This window comes from Triticum aestivum, chromosome 6D, assembly GCF_018294505.1.
Source record: "Triticum aestivum cultivar Chinese Spring chromosome 6D, IWGSC CS RefSeq v2.1, whole genome shotgun sequence".
Classification (NCBI taxonomy): domain Eukaryota; kingdom Viridiplantae; phylum Streptophyta; class Magnoliopsida; order Poales; family Poaceae; genus Triticum; species Triticum aestivum.
This window is the reverse complement of record NC_057811.1, coordinates 394,454,779-394,474,225: the sequence shown is the minus strand read 5'-3', so window position 1 is coordinate 394,474,225 and position 19,447 is coordinate 394,454,779. Positions and strand designations below refer to the sequence as shown.

At 48.3% G+C, this 19,447-nt stretch overlaps 1 pseudogene; it reads left to right on the top strand.

Annotated features, from left to right (window-relative positions):
- Nucleotides 1–11,970: 11,970 nt before the first annotated feature.
- On the top strand, nt 11,971–15,904 carry LOC123142638 (ubiquitin-conjugating enzyme E2 D2-like; annotated as a pseudogene).
- The last annotated feature ends 3,543 nt before the right edge of the window (nt 15,905–19,447 follow it).

Genomic DNA, 19,447 nt, shown 5'->3' with positions numbered 1-19,447 from the left:
GAAATACTTGTTCTCGAAATGATTGTACACTACTAGGGAAAATCCTAGCAGCAGCTCGGGTTTTTGGCCTACCAGTAGCACGGGCACCGGCGCTATTAATAGGGCGCTACAGCTAACCCATAGCAGCAGCGCGTGCGCGCCCACGCTACTGCTGTACAAGTGTAGCAGCAGCATGCTGCGTGGAAGCTCGCTACTGCTAATAGCTCTAGCGCGCTTTGGCCGTACGCGCTACTACTATAGTCACGCTGCTGCTAACTTTCCTCCACTCGCTACTGCTAATTTTAATAGTTTTTGATTTTTTTTTCTGCATATTTGTTTTGTATTTGAATAGGCTTTATACAAAAATCTTTAGCACATACAAATGGCATCACCATACACATACAAATCGCTGCGAGACCACGAATATAATCATAGAATATACATACAAATAGTCTCATCATAATCATCATCCAACACAAAAGTGGTATCTTGTCATCATCTCAAAAATAGCGATACATGCAAGTCTCGAATACTTGCAACTGCAACGTCATCCATCTAAACAATGATATACGCGAGAAGTGCTATCACTATGAGTGATAGTGAAACTATGCAGTACATGAGGCGGCGGTCATGAGTCCTCTCTCGCGCTCGCCTGAACCTCAAGTAACTAGCTTGTGCTTCTTGTCTGCTTTTGAAGCCTTTATGGCTGGCGCCTGAGACCCCCTGCACTTGCGCCTGACACTCATGCCACTCGTCATACACTCCCGGAACCTTCCCTTCGTACACGACATAGCACTTCGCCATCAAGAAACTAGGTACCTGTTAGAGATGCATCTTCATCAAGAGGATGTACAATCATATGCAACAAAATATACTAGAGCAACACGAAAAAGAAAGGGTTAGCAACTAGATGCAACATACAGTACGCAAACTAATTAACTAGAGGTACGTAGGTCATCGTACGCAAACTAACAAAGTAGCGTTACGCAAGTTCGGCAGGGACCATGGACATCACAAAGTTTCATCGCTACAGAAAGTATACAAGTTCAACCGACACATACATACAAATCGGCATCGTAAATCACTAGAAGTTCCATCCTTCCGTATCATCGAGGATGGACCCTAGCTTCTTGAACGGCGTGAGGTCTAGACATTGCATGCCTATGCGAGTTCGGACGTCAGCTCGTGATATAGGGCCGTGGTGGAAGATCCCCTTCTCATCGACAACTTCTTTCATGATGATCGTCGCAATGTCCCTTTGGATGCGAAAGAAGTCATCTCTAAGTTTATAATCCGCTTCTCCATGAGATTCTAGCCACTTGTGGATATGATCATCATTTCTGCTTGTCATGCGAAGCTTTTGGTGATCCGTGCTGAACTCAATCATGAGATGGACGATGTAGAATCCATCCTTCTTGCTTGGTTTTGGGACATGGATGCGGGAGAAGTTAGTTTTATGCGCGAAACCCATCTTCTTGTTCCTTTGTTTCCTAATCTGCATGTGGCCACCTCTAATGCTGAAGCCTTAGAGAGCATCATCTAGAATATTCATTATGTGGGTGTAGTCCTTTTTCTCGTAGTCTTTGGAAGGGTCGAAATACACGGCGTGGGAGACTCGCGGGTAAAGAACGATAAGGACGGCGCGCCCGTTGCTGCGGGGAAAAGACACCTCAAATTATTCTCCATATGAGCGAGAAGGAATGATTGAAATGTACGAAAGGGTTGTCCGGAACTGACTTACTTTGGATGATAAGGCAGGAGGACAATTTCCTGGTCCTTATTCTGTATGATGAAGTTTTGGAGGTAGTCCCTAGCAGTTTCACGCTCAAAGTCGCCGAGACTCAAGAAAGACTCGCGCATGTAGTACGGATCCGCCACACAGATTTGCGAGACTTCTTCTCTCTTCATGACGGAGCTCATATGTAGCGCAAAAAGGCGGACGATTGTAAAATCGAGCCGCCTTGTCAGAAACATCTCAAAGATATGGTCAAACCGCAGAAGAACACCTCCGCGGGCCGTGTGTCGACGTAGCACTTCCCCTCAGGCACACGAGCCGCGTATGTCGGATATCCTGGATCCTTTGAGGCTAGTAGGATTTTCTCAGTCGACAACACATGGTCGTGCAGTCTCCTGAGATCCCCTGATAGTGCCTCCAGCGGTTTCGGCGGTAGCATCGGCTCGCCCGTGAGATGGAACATGGCTGCACCTTTCGCGGGTACACGCTCTTCAGAATCCATCGTCTGGCTGCTATGTGCTCTGGCTTGTTTGGAGGCAACTATATTCCCCGATCTCTTCCTCTCCTTTTTCTTGGGCACACCTTCCAGACCCTTCCTTAACCCCTGCCCTAGTGTTCCCGGGCTAAGTACTGTACGACCCTCGCGCCCGGCTAGTTGAGCATGTGTTGAGGCGGCATCTTCAGGCGTGTCCTGTGAGGATTTCATGAAGAGACACTTTTTGCAATCCCTGCTACGACCTTCCTGCCCGGGCATATCATCCATATCCTCATTAGCATGCTGATAGCCCGATTCGTCTTATGGTTGACCCATCATATCTATGTCACAGTCATACGCGTTTGTATTGAGGAAACCCATAGGGTCGACCCCCGTCTCATCATCCATTCTCTGTTCTACAGGACCGATTACATCAGCCAGTACTATTGCACCCCCTTCATCACGTCGTCCGCTGCTCTCACCCGGCACTACAGGAGCTGGTAATTGCGTAGGCGGGGTGGTGGTCTCCGCACATGCTTGTTGATGTGTGGTTATTGGTGTGCTCTCGGCCGGCTCCAGACAAATAAGATTCTTCGGCCATAGCACCACCCAACCCTTGCAGCTTCCAATCCGCGGCGGGGTCTCGTCGTCCTCTCCCACATGCTGTACTGGAGGAGGCAAATCCTCGTGCCCTGATTTCACACTGGACAAGCTAACCCTGAAGTGCCCAGCGGGGATCGGCTGGTTGTGGAACGTGAGATCCAAGGGCTTCGTTATCACCCCCTTTCCCACGTCCACCTTCTGGCTTTTGATCAAGTATAGTACGGTGCACGGGGTTTCGTCGGCCTGCAAACACATATGTCTGTGGCGTAAAACATCCGAAAGGCAACGAAAATGGAATATTATATATATATATATATATATATGTGTGTGTGTGTGTGTGTGTGTGTTGGTGCGACATGTAATTACCGTGACGGCGACGAGCTCAGCCAAAGACGAAGGCCCACCTAGCGTGCCAGATACTGAGGACGGGCTGCTATGAGCGGGAGCGGCTGCGAGAGGAGGCCCGGTTGCGTAAGCAAGTGATGGTGCGGTGGTGTTGTTGTTCATGGCGTTGCTCCTGACGAAACTGGGCAACGGGAAATCATGTACCGTCTTGTCTGGATTTTCCTTCGTCCAGTTGATGATAGCTGGAACCAAGTTAGTAGCGAAATCATTTCTGCAGGCAGTTACAGCTGCATTGACTGCTTGCTGTATCAACTCATTTTTCTCCTCGGCTGTTTTTTTCGCGTCATCAGCTGCTTTTTTATCGACCGCAAGCTTCACCTTCGCGTCGATGTCCGCCTGACTAAACTTCTTTTTCTGCTTCTTGGCCTCCGGGCCTTCATTGTAAAACACCTTCCACGTGGCGCCGTCTCCAGCGCCGTGCACACGACCATATTGCGGCCGCTACCTTGACTAGATGTAGCTCTTTTTCAGTAAAGCGCTACTGCTATAACCAGTTTCCCTTTTTCTTTTCCTTTATTTTCTCTCACTTTTTTTTCCGAGAGCAGTGGACGAAGGGGAGGCGATATATATTGCATCATTTGACGGATAAATATGTATACAAAATAGGAACATATATATTACATCATTGGATTATGCATCATTTGACCGATAACATACGGTTTCTCAGCGTTGACGTTTTCGTTTTTGAGTCAGCTTCTTTCCCTTCTTGTTCGTTGAGGAATAATTGAGCCCCTCATTGTGACTTTGCCTTTTCCATGTAGTACGATTTTTCTTAGGTAATGTAGTATTGATTCTTCTTTTGACATATACTTCATCATCATCGTCATCTTCCCTCATTGGGTTGCCGTACTGATCGTAGTCTTCCTCGTTGGCGACTCCATCCATTCCAATGATGTTCCTTTTGCCTCTCCTCGCGACAACACGGCTGGGATTGCACGGGTCGGTTATGAAGAAGCATTGTGTCACGTGCTTAGCGTGTACCCATGGCTCGTTTTTTGCGATAGCGTTCACGGTAGCGCTCTTGGCGTCGGGTATAGTCATGGTAGTGAAATCCCGGTTTTCTCTTTTGACATTCTTAGCCCATCTGACACGGAACATCGTCGTGTTGTGCAGTCCAGCGTAGTCAAGCTCCCAGATCTCGTCGACCCTTCCGTAAAATCTTTCAGTTGCGCCGTTGTCGCTGCCGGTCATGCATTCTATCGTCACCCCTGAGTTCTGATCATCACTGTCCATATCTTTGGCCTCCGTGTAGAACGTGTATCCGTTGATATCGTATGCCTGATAGGTTACGAGGTTGGGCGAGGGGCCATGTGCTAAGGCGTATATGAGCAATCCGTCCTTAGAGCCCTCCTCCGGGGGATTGGAAATAATATGCTCTTTGAACTAATGTAGGAAAGTGGAGTTGTGCTCTTTAGTAACTTCGGCGTCCGTCCTGCATACCCCCCGGTCATGATACTTCTTTGCGATAATTTCTTTGTGCAGTGCCACGAAAGGATCTACCTCGTCTAGGTGTTGTAGCACTACCATGTTTGCTCTGTCAAAGTCGCTGTGTCGATCTGAGTATGCCACGCGCAGTTCCCTCCGACCGTTGGAGTGACCTTCTCCTTCGAGCCTCCCATCGTGCTTGTTAACGGGCAAACCAACACTAACACCAGGCGGCTGCAGGTCTGCGCCATATAGAAAATTCTCGCAGAAAGAGATGCACTCTTGTGTCAGATAGCCCTGGACGATGCTTCCATCCGAACGGGACATGTTACGAACGAATCCTTTGATGATCCCATTCATCCTCTCAAACGGTATCATGTTGTGCAGAAATGACGGCCCCGGGTCTATTATGTCGTCCACAATATGAACACACAGATGCACCATCACGTCAAAGAACGCGGGCGGGAAGTACATCTCAAGCTCATTCAGTATCACAACAATCTCTTCATGTAGCCTTCGGAGCTGCTTCAGACTGATCGACTTTCGAGAGATGACGTCGAAAAAGTTGCAGAGACCAATAAGCGTGTCACGGACGTGCTTGTCCATTATCCCTCTAACGGCAACAGGTAGTATCTGCGTCATCATCACATGACAGTCATGGGACTTCATCCCGCTGAACCTTTTCTTGTCCGTGTCTAGATATCTGCTTATCTTGCCACAGTAACCGGAACTAACTTTGACTCCGGTAAGGCACTTAAAGAATTGACCGATCTCAGCCTGACTTAAGGTGAAGCAAGAAGGGGGGCAATAATCCTCTTTCTTTATTTTCTTGCCCTTCTTCTCCCGTGCCTCTGTCTCCGTCTCTGTCTTGTCTGACATTTTACGGGGCGGCATGTGCAGATCTTCCCTGATTTTCAAATCTTGCAAGTCTTTTCTTGCCTTCGGCCCATCCTTGGTCTTATCCGGCATGTTCATTAGTGTCGCGAGCAAGCTCTCAAGGACATTCTTACATATATGCATTTGATCAAGGCAATGAGGTGTATCGAGTTTGTGCCAGTACTCCAAGTCCCAGAACACAGACCTCGTCTTCCATACCTTCAGCAGCGGCTCCGGCGCCTTTTTCATCATCTTTCCCGGCGCGGGGCACTCCTTCCAGTTTTTCAACAGCTCGTCGATTTCGGCACCCCTCCGCTTACGTGGAGGTCCTCGATGCTCAGCGTGACCATTGAATAGATCTCCACGGTTTCTCCACGGGTCGTCCTGTTCGAGCCATCTTCGATGCCCCATGTACACGATTTTCTCAGACCCGCCATCTTTCCTTGACGTTAGCTGCTGAGACGTCGTATCATCCATGCACCGCATGCATCCGCAATATCCATGGCACACCTGGCCTGCGACATATCCGTAACCGAGATAGTCGTGCACCGTCGTGATTAGCGCGGCTCTGATGTAAAAATACTCGCCTTTGCTGGCGCCCATGTCTTGGCCGGTGTTTTCCATAATGTGTCTAACTCCTCTTGAAGTAGCCCCAGATACAAATTAATATTATTTCCTGGTTGTTTCGGCCCTTGAATAAGCATGCTCATGTGAATGTACTTCGACTTCATGCACAACCAGGGGGAGGTTGTACATCCATACAAACACGGGCCATGTGCTATAGTTGGTGTTCTGGTTGCCAAACGGATTCATGCCATCGGTACACGCGCCGAGCATGATGTTCTTTGCATCACATTCGAAATACCGATAGAAGCTGTTCAACGCTCTCCACTGGCTTCCATCCTTGACGTGTCTCAGCTTCGGATCATCTCCATCGTCGGGCTTCTTCCTCTCCGCGTGCCAGCGCATTAGCTTTGCTTCCTTGAGATCTACAAAATACCGCTGGAGACGGGGAGTGATCGGTAAGTACCATACAACTTTCTAGCGACATTTCTTCCCGGCCTTCTTGTATCGAGAAGCATTGCACACCGGACAGCTTGTTTTTTCCGCGTGCTCCTTCCGATAAATTATGCAATCATTGATGCATGCATAGTATCTAACGTGCGGTAGATCAAGAGGGCACACTATCTTCTTGGCCTCATCAACACTAGTAGTACATAGATTCCCCGCGGGAAGAACATCCTTTAGGTACTTGAGATGCTCATCGAGGCTAGTGTCGGTCCATTTTTTTTTAGCCTTCGTCTTCAGGAGTTGGAGCATGAAACTCATGTGGGTCACCTCAGGATTGCAACCATCATACAATGGAGTGTTCGAGTCTACCACCAGTTGCTCCAGCTTAGCCTCCTCTCTAGAAGAAGCTCTCTCAGTACTTGTCTCCTTGCGAAGCAGTGCTTGAACATGAGGGTCCCGCACGATTGAACTTAGTACCGACGAAATCTGCTACGTGGAGCCCACGTCGTTCTCTCCGCCGCCATGTCCGGCCCCTTCTCCGCCGCCATGTCCGGCCTCTTCCCCGCCGCCATTATCGATCATCTCTTCATCTTGCCCCGTGTCATCATTTCCTGCCCCGTCGGCGTCCTCAACATCATCATCCTCATCTTCAATTATCCACCGAGTATAGCCATCCATGAAACCAGTCATGAGCAGGTGCGCTTCGACACGACCATCCTCATAGGGGTCGAGCCAAACTATTCCTTTGCATTTTCGACACGGACATAAAACCTCTGTCAGGTTATTTCCTTTCATGTCCTGCACCACCGACCGCAACCACCTGTGCACCATCGTTCCACTGACCATCATGAACGTCTGCACGGTAAGAATAAACAAATTGATTATAAAAATGCGTGCATGCATCAAAGTCATACAAAAATTCGGCATGACCTTCCCTAAAAATAGGACATATATAGATCTAGAGTTTGCCCGGAATTCGCCGAAACGGAAATAAATCGACATTTCGGCAAAACATAGGAAACTCAAAAGCACAAGGCGTCAACTCATGCCACACACACAATTTCCATCATATTGCCCAATTATCATATCACACACACATACACATATTTCCATTTTGCAAAAGCATGAAATTTTAATCACCTCTATCTCGAGATCGAGCACACGGTGGAGATGATGATGTAGGGAGATCAAAAGTGCACAAAACTCTTCTTGACAAAGATAGGTCTAATTAGGGGGCAAATAGGTCACTTGACTAAATGCTACATCTACCTAGCTAGCTAATTTGGGAGGAGACAAGTTCAACTAGTGGAGGGGGAAGGAAAAAAGATAAAGGAGATGCATTAATGGAGGTGGTGTAGTTAGCTAGGAGTAATGAAGAGAGAGAAAGGTAGGTAGAAGAGGGAGAGTAATGGGGGGGAGTCTTGAGGAAGAAGAAGAGTGAGAGAGGGAGGATGTGGGAGGTAGGGGAAAGGGAGGAGAGGAGATGGGGGAGGGAAGGACGGGTGGGGAAAGGTGGTGGGGTACTGCGCCTTAGCAGTAGCGCGGGTGGCAAAGCGTGCTGCTGCTAAGGGTGTAGCAGCAGCCCGCTTTTCTCACACGAGCTACTGCTAAACGGGCCAACCGTGTGGACAATTTCAAAATTAGCAGCAACGACGTGACTAAAAAGCGCGCTGCTACTATTGCTTTAGCAGTAGCGCGCATCATGCCACCGCGCTGCTGGTAAACTTAGGTTGTTGGGTACTGTCGGTACATTTTTGTAGCAGCGCGGTCTATCCATCACGCGCTACTGCTAAATTTTCATCAGCAGCGCGCTTTTCCTAACATCGCTACTGCTAATTAGCAGTAGCGCCTCTTTTTGTGTCGCGCTGCTGCTAAGATTCTGTGTATAAAGTTTTCCCTAGTAGTGGTATCTTGACTTATTTTAGTTATAGATACATCCATTTTATCGACCTGAAGGATTGGAGTATCACCAAAGAGCTAGCTATGGACAGAGGTACGTGGAAGCTTGCTATACATGTGCCAGAGCCATGAGTTGGTTGCGAGATCTTATGGGTTTCACCTCTAGCCTACCCCAACTTGTTTGAGACTAAAGGCTTTGTTGTTTTTGTTTTTGTTGTTATAGATACATCCATTTTATCCATTTTTAGGACAAGTATTTCCGGACGGAGGAAGTATACTGCTTGCCGGAGTTGTCGAAGTTGGCTGCGATCTTCCTCGCACTGCTGGGCCGCCTCAAACCACAACATATGTGTCCTGTACGTGTCCGTCTCCTTCCATCTCTCTTCCAACCCAGTGTCGCCCTACGCAAATAAATAGGTCACACCCATCATGGGCAGCTCTCCAGCCAACTCCGACCAAGGCTTCTAATTTGTTCCACACCGGAAGAGCATGTAGAAGAGACGCTTCTGATTTCTCCCAATCGATCGGTGTTTCCAACCTATGGATCGCCTGGTATTTTGTTGGTTTTTGTGTTAGAGAAAACGGATGGAGAGGTGGGGCAACTGGGCTGGTTTTTCCTTTCGGGGGAAACGGAGGCTGCGGGCGGTGTGCTGTTGGATTTTTTTTTTGAACATCACAAGCGCTCATATATACGCGCATACATTCACCCCTATGAACACACATACGCACACCCTACTCCTATGAGCACCTCCAAAAGACTGTGCCGGCATATCATTTTGAGATTTACGAAGTCACCGTAGGCACCTCATCGTCGACGGGAACGTCTCCTCCCACTGAATGCGCATCGCCGGAAATCCTGAAATAAATCCAGGAATAAATGCGAGCACCAGGATTTGAACCCTGGTGGGCTGGGGATACCACAGTCCCTCTAACCATCCAACCACAGGTTGGTTTGCGTGCGGTGTTGGATTTTATCGAACTGGATGGGAGCACGACTAGGGGGGAGCAGGCAAGCCCCGTCCACAGCAAATAGCTACTGAATGCCTCTGAACTTGGCTACAACAAAAAAAATAGGATAAATGAAATGACCCCTCAAATTTAAGGGTAAAATTTTATGGGAAGAGCAAGTCTCTAGCAGATCTCGCAAGTCGGGTCATCCGGTATAATAACTGCCAGTTTGCGGGTTTGATCCTGTATACCCGTCACGAACGGTTCCTCCAAATCCACATGTCCCACAAAAAAAATTATGGGATCCCGAATCGGCGAGCCCATTTCCTTCATATGCGCGGGATTTCACCCGGATTTGCCAGCCCCCCTTTCCCTTGGTGCGGACCCACTTTCGCCGGCTTCAGTTCTCGCCTCCAGTCCCCGCCGCCGCCACACATCCCCGTTCCTAGTTGCTGCACCCGGCTGCTGCGCGCCGCCCCGTGCCACATCCATTCCACCTTGTTTTGGTAGCGGGGGTGCCCATTTCTGTCCGATGCTCGCGGACGTCGCCGGTGCCATGGATCTGCCTCGGATCTCGGTGCGTGGGCTTTTAGCAGGCGGATGTGGTTGGTTCCGGCGCCGGTGAGCCTCGAAATCGATGGCGCTCGCCCGCACGCGTCGGAGGAAGAGGGTGGCGCGGATTTGTTTTGGCCGGCGGGGAGTAGAAAGGGGCGGCATGGCGAGGCTTTGCGTAGCCCGGCGGGGGATAAGAAGAGCGCGACGCGGCGCGGCTTTGCTTCAGACGGCAAGGTATGTCCAACACCCACGGTTCCCGTTGGTGATTTGACGCGGAGTTGGTTCGGGTGAAATTTATGGCCGTTTTGTGTGCATTTTGTAGATGGATTGGAGTTCGTCCTCGTCGTCTTCATCCGATGATTCGGACATAGAAGAGATGATCCTCACCGATGATGTGGACAACCTAGTGTTGTTGCATCTCGTGGACGAATTTGAGGCTGGGCCAAAGAAAACGCTGCGCGGATTCACGGTCGGCCAGCTATGCATTCCCCGCAACCGAGCTCTCGATGACAAGATGCTCATGAAAGGCTACTTCGTCGAGGTACCGACATATCCGGCTAACCTCTTTCGTAGGATATATCAAATGCGTAGGTCACTTTTTGTTTGCATCGTCGAGGCTTGCGAGCAAAATTACCGTTCTTCACTCGGCGTAGGAATGCCACCGGTTTGATTGGCTCTAGTGCATATCAAAAAAAATCGGCGGCGATAAGAGTGATTGCATATGGTGTTCCCGTCGACTAAGCGGATGAATATCTTTGCATTGGCGAAACTACCACCATCAAATGTGTCCGTATTTCCGAAGACAATGCCCGGGTGTTTGGCCCGGAGTACCTTCGAGCTCCGAATGAAGAAGACACAAAGAAGCTCATGGCAATGAATGAAGCAAGGGGATGACTGGACATGCTAGGTAGTATTGATTGCATGCATTGGAGGTGGAAGAACTATCCGGTGGCTTGGCAGGGCAATACACCGGCCACAAACGTAAACCCACCATCGTGCTTGAAGTTGTGGCTTCACATGATCTATGGATTTGGCATTGCTTCTTTGGCTTGCCGGGGTCTCTCAATGATATCAATGTTTTGCAAAGATCTCATCTATTTGCTCAGCTAGCTAGTGGCAAAGCTCCGGCTTGCAACTATACCGTCAATGGCCATGACTATACCATGAGGTACTATCTTGCCGATAGTATTTTTCCTTCATGGTCAATATTTGTGAAGAACATTAGTGACCCTAAAATTAAGAAGCACAAAAAAATTCTGAAGCACAAGAGGCTTGCCGAAAGAATATCGAGACGACATTTGGTGTGTTGCAAGCTTGGTTTGCCATTGTTCGAGGTCCTGCTCGCTTATGAGATAAAAAAACCCTCGGTAACATCATGACTGCTTGTGTAATTTTACACAACATGATCGTCCAGGATGAGAGGGATTTGGACTTGGAATACAACTATGACAATGTTGGTAGCCGTGTGAAGCCTGCCAGGGACGCAAATGAGATCACTGCATTTCTTGAGACCTACCGGAAGATCGAGAACCATGATTTACACAACCAACTACAACATGATCTTATTGAGCGTCGGTGGCAACTCTATAGGGGGAGATAGATCCCCATTTTTATTCATTTCTATTTGTGTGACATCTGAACAATTTGGTGTTGTAATAATAATTTAAATTTGAACATTTGTTGTAATGAAAACTATTATTGTCTTGTGATTTGAACAATTTCGGACCATTTATATATTCGTATATTGAAATATGCAAATTTATTCGGTGCCGTGAGCGCTCTGGCGGAACAGATTACGTAAAACCATCCCGTAAATAAAAAAGTTTTGCAGGCCGCCCGATTGCATGATCTGCTAAAGACGCTCTAACAACCCACCCCACCGTTCTGTCTCCCGAAGCCGCGAGTGGCCAAAGCCATCCATATAAAGCATCCGAGCCGAGCTGTGAGCATCTATCTAGCTAGAGTGTAGATTTCCTTGCGCCACGAAACTGACAGCTAGCCCACGGAGGCTGGGCACACGGGAATAGGGAGGAGGTGCGCACGACCGCCAGCACTGACCATGTCGGAGCCTGCCCCGGTGATCAGGCGGATCCACAACGAGCTGAAACAGCTTTGGATCGACCCGACGGCGTTCTACCGGCCCGGCGCGTCACCCGTGACGGACGGTGATCCTCGACGACCCCCATGGCAGCCCCTACGTCGGCGGCACATTCCCCATCAACGTCGCGTACCCCAAGGACTACGCCTTCAAGCCCATCAAGCTCACCTTCAAAACCAAGGGGAGTCGGCACTGGCCTCTAGCTGTAGAGACTGTTTTTGATCGTTAACGTTACCTACCCGTAACGATTCAACCATACACAATACACAAGCTGCTTTAAGATCCGAACCATAGATAATTGTTATTTCTACTTCTTTTCTATACAAAATGAACACCAGATCTAATACATCTAGGGGCTCCCACCATTTTTTCCTTCCATAGAGACATGGATGTGACAACTCACTCTCTCTCTCTTCTCTCACACGCGCATGCATTATTGGTTTCTTCTCTCTCCCTTGCAAACAATTTCATGGACTTTATTTCATCTTAGCCAACTAAAAACATTTATATCCTTTAAAACATAAGCCCGTTTTGAAATAATTTATATATTTGAACTTCTGACATCAAGACTTTTAGAACTAAACCGGTTTTGGATACTTTTTCAAACACATTTAAAATTCAACGTTTCACATTTCGTATGTGGGACAAACCTATTTCACATGAAAATTGTGTTTTTTCGTGAAACAAGATAGTGGAAAGTGAAATATAGGTCATGAAGGTGAAAAAAAATATATGGAAATGTCAACTTGTGAAACCGTTTATTTGAAAATGTGAAGCAATTTATTTCAAAAGAGTGAAATAGATTATTTGCGAAATGTGCAATTGAAATAGATGTTTTTTTGTGAAACAAGCCAGTGAAAAGCGAAACTTATGTTTTTAATTGTGAAATAGTAACCACGGAAAGTGAAAGGATAATGTACGGTTATGAAATTGATTATTTGAAAATGTTTAATCATTTATTTCAAAAGAGTGAAATATGTTATATTTTCAAATAATCAGTCTCACAATCGTATATTAGAATTTCACATTTTGAAATAGACTGTTTTCACATTTTTAAATAATCAGTTTCACAATCGTATATTACAATTTTACTTTCTGTAGGTATTTTTCACAATTATGAAATATGTTACTGGCTTATTTCATAAAAATCACATCAATTTCAACTGCACATTTGTGAAGTGACATATCTCACACTTTTAAAATAAAATGTTACACATTTCCAAATAATCAGTTTCACAAGTAGTTATTTCAGCTTCATATTTAGGTTAAAATATGTTTCTAGTGAAATAGGTTGGTTCCACGTATTTCTATGGAGAGAAGGTTTATTCCATATTTTTCATGTGAAATGTGTTTGTTTCACATACAAAATGTGGAACGTAGAAATTTAAATGTGTTTGAAATGTATTCAAGATCGTCTAGTTCTAAAGGTCTTTGCGTCAAGAGTTCAAATATATAAATTATTTCAAATATGAACTTATGGTTTAAAAGATATGAATGCTTTATTCAAATAAGATGAAATAAATTCCATGGATTTGTTTGGAGACGAGAGAGAAGATGCAGATGCATGCATGTCGATGTCTGATAAAAAGTAGTACGTCGGGTCCGCTAGTCCGACAAAGTAGTACTCTGCTAGCGGACCAGCTGGTGAAATACCAACATATCATAAACATTGCAAACTTTTAGACAACACACAAGTTACTATACGGTATGAGGTGTCACTAGATGATTGGCTACGCAGCCGCCGGTAGGTAGCGGTAAGCTCAATTTTTCATTTTACCTCTAGCTGCTTGCTTCCTCCAAAAAAGATCGACCGATCGATCGTCATTTGTTTGACTGCTCGTGTTCATCCCAAATGTATCCTAAGAGCAACTTCAATGGGGTAATCCATTTTGTTCGTCTGCGTCCGTTTGGGTTGGCGTGGATAAAAGTGGAGGCCCAACGTGCCGACCCAAACCCAAATCGCGTCCGCCTGGCGTCCACGCCGACCCATTTCCAGCCTAAAATTGTGCCTGAAATGCGTCGGCGCGAACGGAAAGCGGACGCGCCGCGCGTCTTCTCAATATCCACCGTGGTCCCACTTGGCGGCCATCCAACTACCGTCCGTCGTCTAATTTATGACGACCACCAACAGCGGGCCCATTAGTCAGCCAGTAGAAGCGTCCTTTTTTAACCCACGCGTGCGGCGGGGGCCTGCCTCATTCACTTCCGTCCACATCTGGCCCCCCACCACCCCCTTATGCTTCCTCGCCGGCGACACCACCAAACCCTAGCAGGCAATGGGCCTCTGCGGCAGTAGCAGCGGCAAGGGCAAGTGCACCCCCGGCGCCTCATCCTCCCGTGCTCCTCCTCCCCCTCCTCCTCCGCCGCCGGCGCGTGTCCGCCGAGGTCGCCGGCGTCTGCACATCCCGGTGCACCAAGCGCGGTGGCACTGGGACTACAGGCAGCCGCTGCCTTGCCCCAACATCACGCTGCCACACCACTGGCACGTGAATCCGCACCGGATCCCGCTGCCGGCGGTTCCGCGGACACAGCGGGCGCACGACGAGAAGGTGCGCACGCACCGGGTGCAGCTCACGCCGGCGCAGCGGCGGATGCCCGAATACGCCGCCGACTCTCCCAATTGGGAGGCTTAGTTTGCCCCCGAACACGAGGAGCAACGGCGGCTAGGCGTCGACACCAACCCGCCGACGTTTCCACCGCCGCCCCCGCTGGTAGAGCCGGAGGAAATGGAGGCGGAGGCGGAGTACCATGCCGCCCTCGAGGAGGCCCTGCAGCACGTGTTGGAGGCTAGCCGGCTCGAGGAGGACACATATTGGGATGGGCTCGAGCATGCCCTTGCCTTGTCGGTGGTGGGGGACTCCGTCCACAGCCCGCTCTTCGTCCCGCCTCCGCCACCGCCGCCGCCCGTCCTCGAGCCCAAGCCGGATCCGAAGCCGACGCGAAAGCACTCCCTGCCTCTACCCACTTGGCCGGAGAAGGCCTACACGTGGACCGGCGAGTACCACGAGTGGGTGAGCGTGCCTCCGGTCCACTATGCCGCGATGCTGGAGGAGGAGGCGGCCCACCTTGAGCGCTGGAAAGCACACTGGCTCGCCAAGGAGCAGGCCGACGGCGAAGAGCAGATGGGTTGGGAGCAGCTGCTGCACCACGACGCGGAAGCGCTGCGGCTTTAGGAGGAGGAGGAGGACGAGGAGCGCGCCCGGCGGTCCACAATGCCGCCGTCCGAGCAGATGCCGGAGGAGGCTGTCCTGGTAGCGTACCAAGCGGCGTTCGGGTGGACTAGCCCTGCTCCCGTCTTCATCGACCTCACCGGCGGCGATGGCGGTGGCGACGTCGACGTCAAGGGAAAGGCCGACGACGTCTAGGGCAGCATGCGGGCGCAAACTTTTTTACATGTTTTAATTAATGTTTAATTAGGTTTAAGTGGACTTTGGCCGGCGGTTGACCGACCACTTAATGTTTAATTATGTTTATTTCTGTGTGCTATTTTTTCCTACGCCGGTAGATTTGGGTCCGTCTCCCGTTGGGCCGTCAAGCCGGTCCATTTGAGAATGCGGATGCGCATGTTCGCCTGGCCGACCCAAACGGACGAAAAGCGGACAAAGCGCGCGTCCATTTGGGTCGCCCCGTTGGAGTTGCTCTGACACGTCTCTGCTGGTGTACCATCCCAACATCGGCCCGGAGGGGAAGATGGCGCTGGACATCTTCGGGAGGGGGTGGAGACCTGCTCTCACAATAATAAGGACAGTCCTCGCCGGTCGCTTCCTTCTGTCCGGCAGCGGCAGGGAAGGAGCTGCTGAAGGAGGCGGCGACTAGTGGGGCAGTGGTACGTCGTCGTTCTTGTGGAGTAGGGAAATGGCGTGTCCTCGGGGACCGCCTCCTTGGCGCCATCTAGTACGTGCATGTGTTCAGCCAAGAGCTAAAATAAGACTGGGCACAATTTAAGTTTGTTAGACTATATATATGAAGGAAATATGCCCTAGAGGCAATAATAAAGTTATTATTTAGTATTTCCTTATATCATGATAAATTTTTATTATTCATGCTAGAATTTTATTAACCGGAAACTTAGTACATGTGTGAGTACATAGACAAATAGAATGTCACTAAGATGCCTCTACTTGACTAGCTCGTTAATTAAAGATGGTTAAGTTTCCTAGCCATAGACATGAGTTGTCAGTTTTTGAACGGGGTCACATCATTAGAAAATGATGTGATTGACAAGACCCATATGTTAGCTTAGCACGATGATCGTTTAGTTTGTTGCTATTGCTTTCTTCATGACTTATACATGTTCCTATGACTATGAGATTATGCAACTCCCAAATACCGGAGGAACACTTAGTGTGCTATCAAACATCACAACGTAACTGGGTGATTATAAAGATGCTCTACAGGTGTCTCCGATGATGTTTGTTGAGTTGGCATAGATCGAGATTAGGATTTGTCACTCCGAATGTCGGAGAGGTATCTCTGGGCCCTCTCGGTAATGCACATCACTATAAGCCTTGCAAGCAATGTGACTAATAAGTTAGTTGCAGGATGATGCATTACGGAACGAGTAAAGAGACTTGCCGGTAACGAGATTGAACTAGGTATAGTGATACCGACGATCAAATCTCGCGCAAGTAACATACCGATGACAAAGGGAACAACGTATGTTGTTATGTGGTTTGACCGATAAAGATCTTCGTAGAATATGTGGGAGCCAATATGCGCATCCCGGTTCCGCTATTGGTTATTGACCGGAAATGAGTCTCGGTCATGTCTACATAGTTCTCGAACCCGTAGGGTCCGCACGCTTAACGTTCGATGACGATCGGTATTATGAGTTTACGTGTTTTGATGTACCGAAGGTAGTTCGGAGTCCCGGATGTCATCACGGACATGACGAGGAGTCTCGAAATGGTCGAGACATGAAGATTGATATATTGGAAGGTTATGTTTGGACACCGGAAAGGTTTTGAATAAGTTCGGGCATTTTTGGGAGTACCGAGGGGTTACCGGAACCCCCGGGGGGTTAATGAGCCTTCATGGGCTTTAGTGGAAGAGAGGAGGAGGCGGCCAGGTGGAGGCGCGCGCCCCCCCAAGCCCAATCCGAATTGGGGAGGGGGGCCGGCCCCCCTTTCCTTCTCTCCCTCTTCCCCTTCCTTCCCCTCCTAGTTGGACTAGGAAAGGGGGGGAACCTACTCCTAGTAGGAGTAGGATTTCCCCCCTTGGGGCGTGCCCCATGAGGCCGGCCAGCCCCCTCCTCCACTCCTTTATACACAGGGGAGGGGCACCCCATGGACACATAAGTTGATTTCTTAGCCGTGTGCGGTGCCCCCCTCCACAGATTTCCACCTCGGTCATATTGTCGTAGTGCTTAGGCGAAGCCCTGCGTCGGTAACTTCATCATCACCGTCACCACGCCGTCATGCTGACGAAACTCTCCCTCGGCCTCAGCTGGATCAAGAGTTCGAGGGACGTCACCGAGCTGTACGTGTACAGATCGCGGAGGTGCCGTGCGTTCGGTACTTGATCGGTTGGATCGCGAAGACGTTCGACTACATCAACCACGTTACTTAACGCTTCCGCTTTTCGGTCTATGAGGGTACGTGGACACACTCTCCCGCTCATTGCTATGCATCACCTAGATGGATCTTGTGTGTTCGTAGGATTTGTTTTTGAAATTACTGCGTTCCCCAACAGTGGCATCCGAGCCAGGTCTATGCGTAGATGTTATATGCATGAGTAGAACACAAAGAGCTGTGGGCAATAATAGTCATACTGCTTACCAGCATGTCATACTTTGATTCGGCGGTATTGTTGGATGAAGCGGCACAGACCGACATTACATGACCGCGTTCATGAGACTGGTTCTACCGCCGTGCTTCGCACACAGGTTCCAAGTGGGTGTTTGTTTCTCCAACTTTAGTTGAATCGAGTGTGACTACGCTCGGTCCTTGTTGAAGGTTAAAACAGCACACTTGACGAAAAATCGTTGTGGTTTTGATGCGTAGGTAAGAACGGTTCTTGCTAAGCCCGTAGCAGCCACGTAAAACTTGCAACAAACAAAGTAGAGGACATCTAACTTGTTTTTGCAGGGCAAGTTGTGATGTGATATGGTCAAGACGTGATGATATATAAATTGTTGTACGAGATGATCATGTTTTTGTAAAAGTTATCAGCAACTGGCAGGAGCCTTATGGTTGTCGCTTTATTGTATGAAATGCAATCGCCATGTAATTGCTTTACTTTATCACTAAAAGGTAGCGATAGTCGTAGAAGCAATAGTTGGCGAGACGACAATGATGCTTCGATGGAGATCAAGGTGTCAAGCCAGTGACGATGGTGATCATAACGGTGCTTTGGAGATGGAGATCAAAGGCACAAGGTGATGATGGCCATATCATATCACTTATATTGATTGCATGTGATGTTTATCCTTTATGCATCTTATTTTGCTTAGTTCGGCGGTAGCATTATAAGATGATCTCTCACTAAATTTTAAGGTATAAGTGTTCTCCCTGAGTATGCACCGTTGCGACAGTTCGTCGTGTTGAGACACCACGTGATGATCGGGTGTGATAAGCTCTACATTCACATACAACGGGTGCAAGCCAGTTTTGCACACGCAGAATACTCGGGTTAAACTTGACGAGCCTAGCATATGCAGATATGGCCTCGGAACACTGAGACCGAAATGTCGAGCGTGAATTATATAGTAGATATGATCAACATAGTGATGTTCACCATTGAAAACTACTCCATCTCACGTGATGATCGGACATGGATTTGTTGATTTGGATCACGTGATCACTTAGATGATTAGAGGGATGTCTATCTAAGTGGGAGTTCTTAAGTAATATGATTAATTGAACTTTAATTTATCATGAACTTAGTACCTGATAGTATTTTGCATGTCTATGTTGTTGTAGATCAATGGCCCGTGCTACTGTTCCTTTGAATTTTAATGCGTTCCTAGAGAAATCTAAGTTGAAAGATGATGGTAGCAACTACACGGACTGGGTCCGTAACTTGAGGATTATCCTCATTGCTGCGCACAAGAATTACGTCCTGGAAGCACCGCTAGGTGTCAGGCCTGCTGCAGATGCTACTGATGACGTTAAGAATGTCTGGCAGAGCAAAGCTGATGACTACTCGATAGTTCAGTGTGCCATGCTTTACGGCTTAGAACCGGGACTTCAACGTCGTTTTGAACGTCATGGAGCATATGAGATGTTTCAGGAGTTTAAGTTAATATTTCAAGCAAATGCCCGGATTGAGAGATATGATGTCTCCAATAAGTTCTACAGCTGCAAAATGAGGAGAATAGTTCTGTCAGTGAACATATACTCAGAATGTCTGGGTACCACAACCACTTGACTCAACTAGGAGTTAATCTTCCTGATGATAGTGTCATTGACAGAGTTCTTCGATCACTGCCACCAAGCTA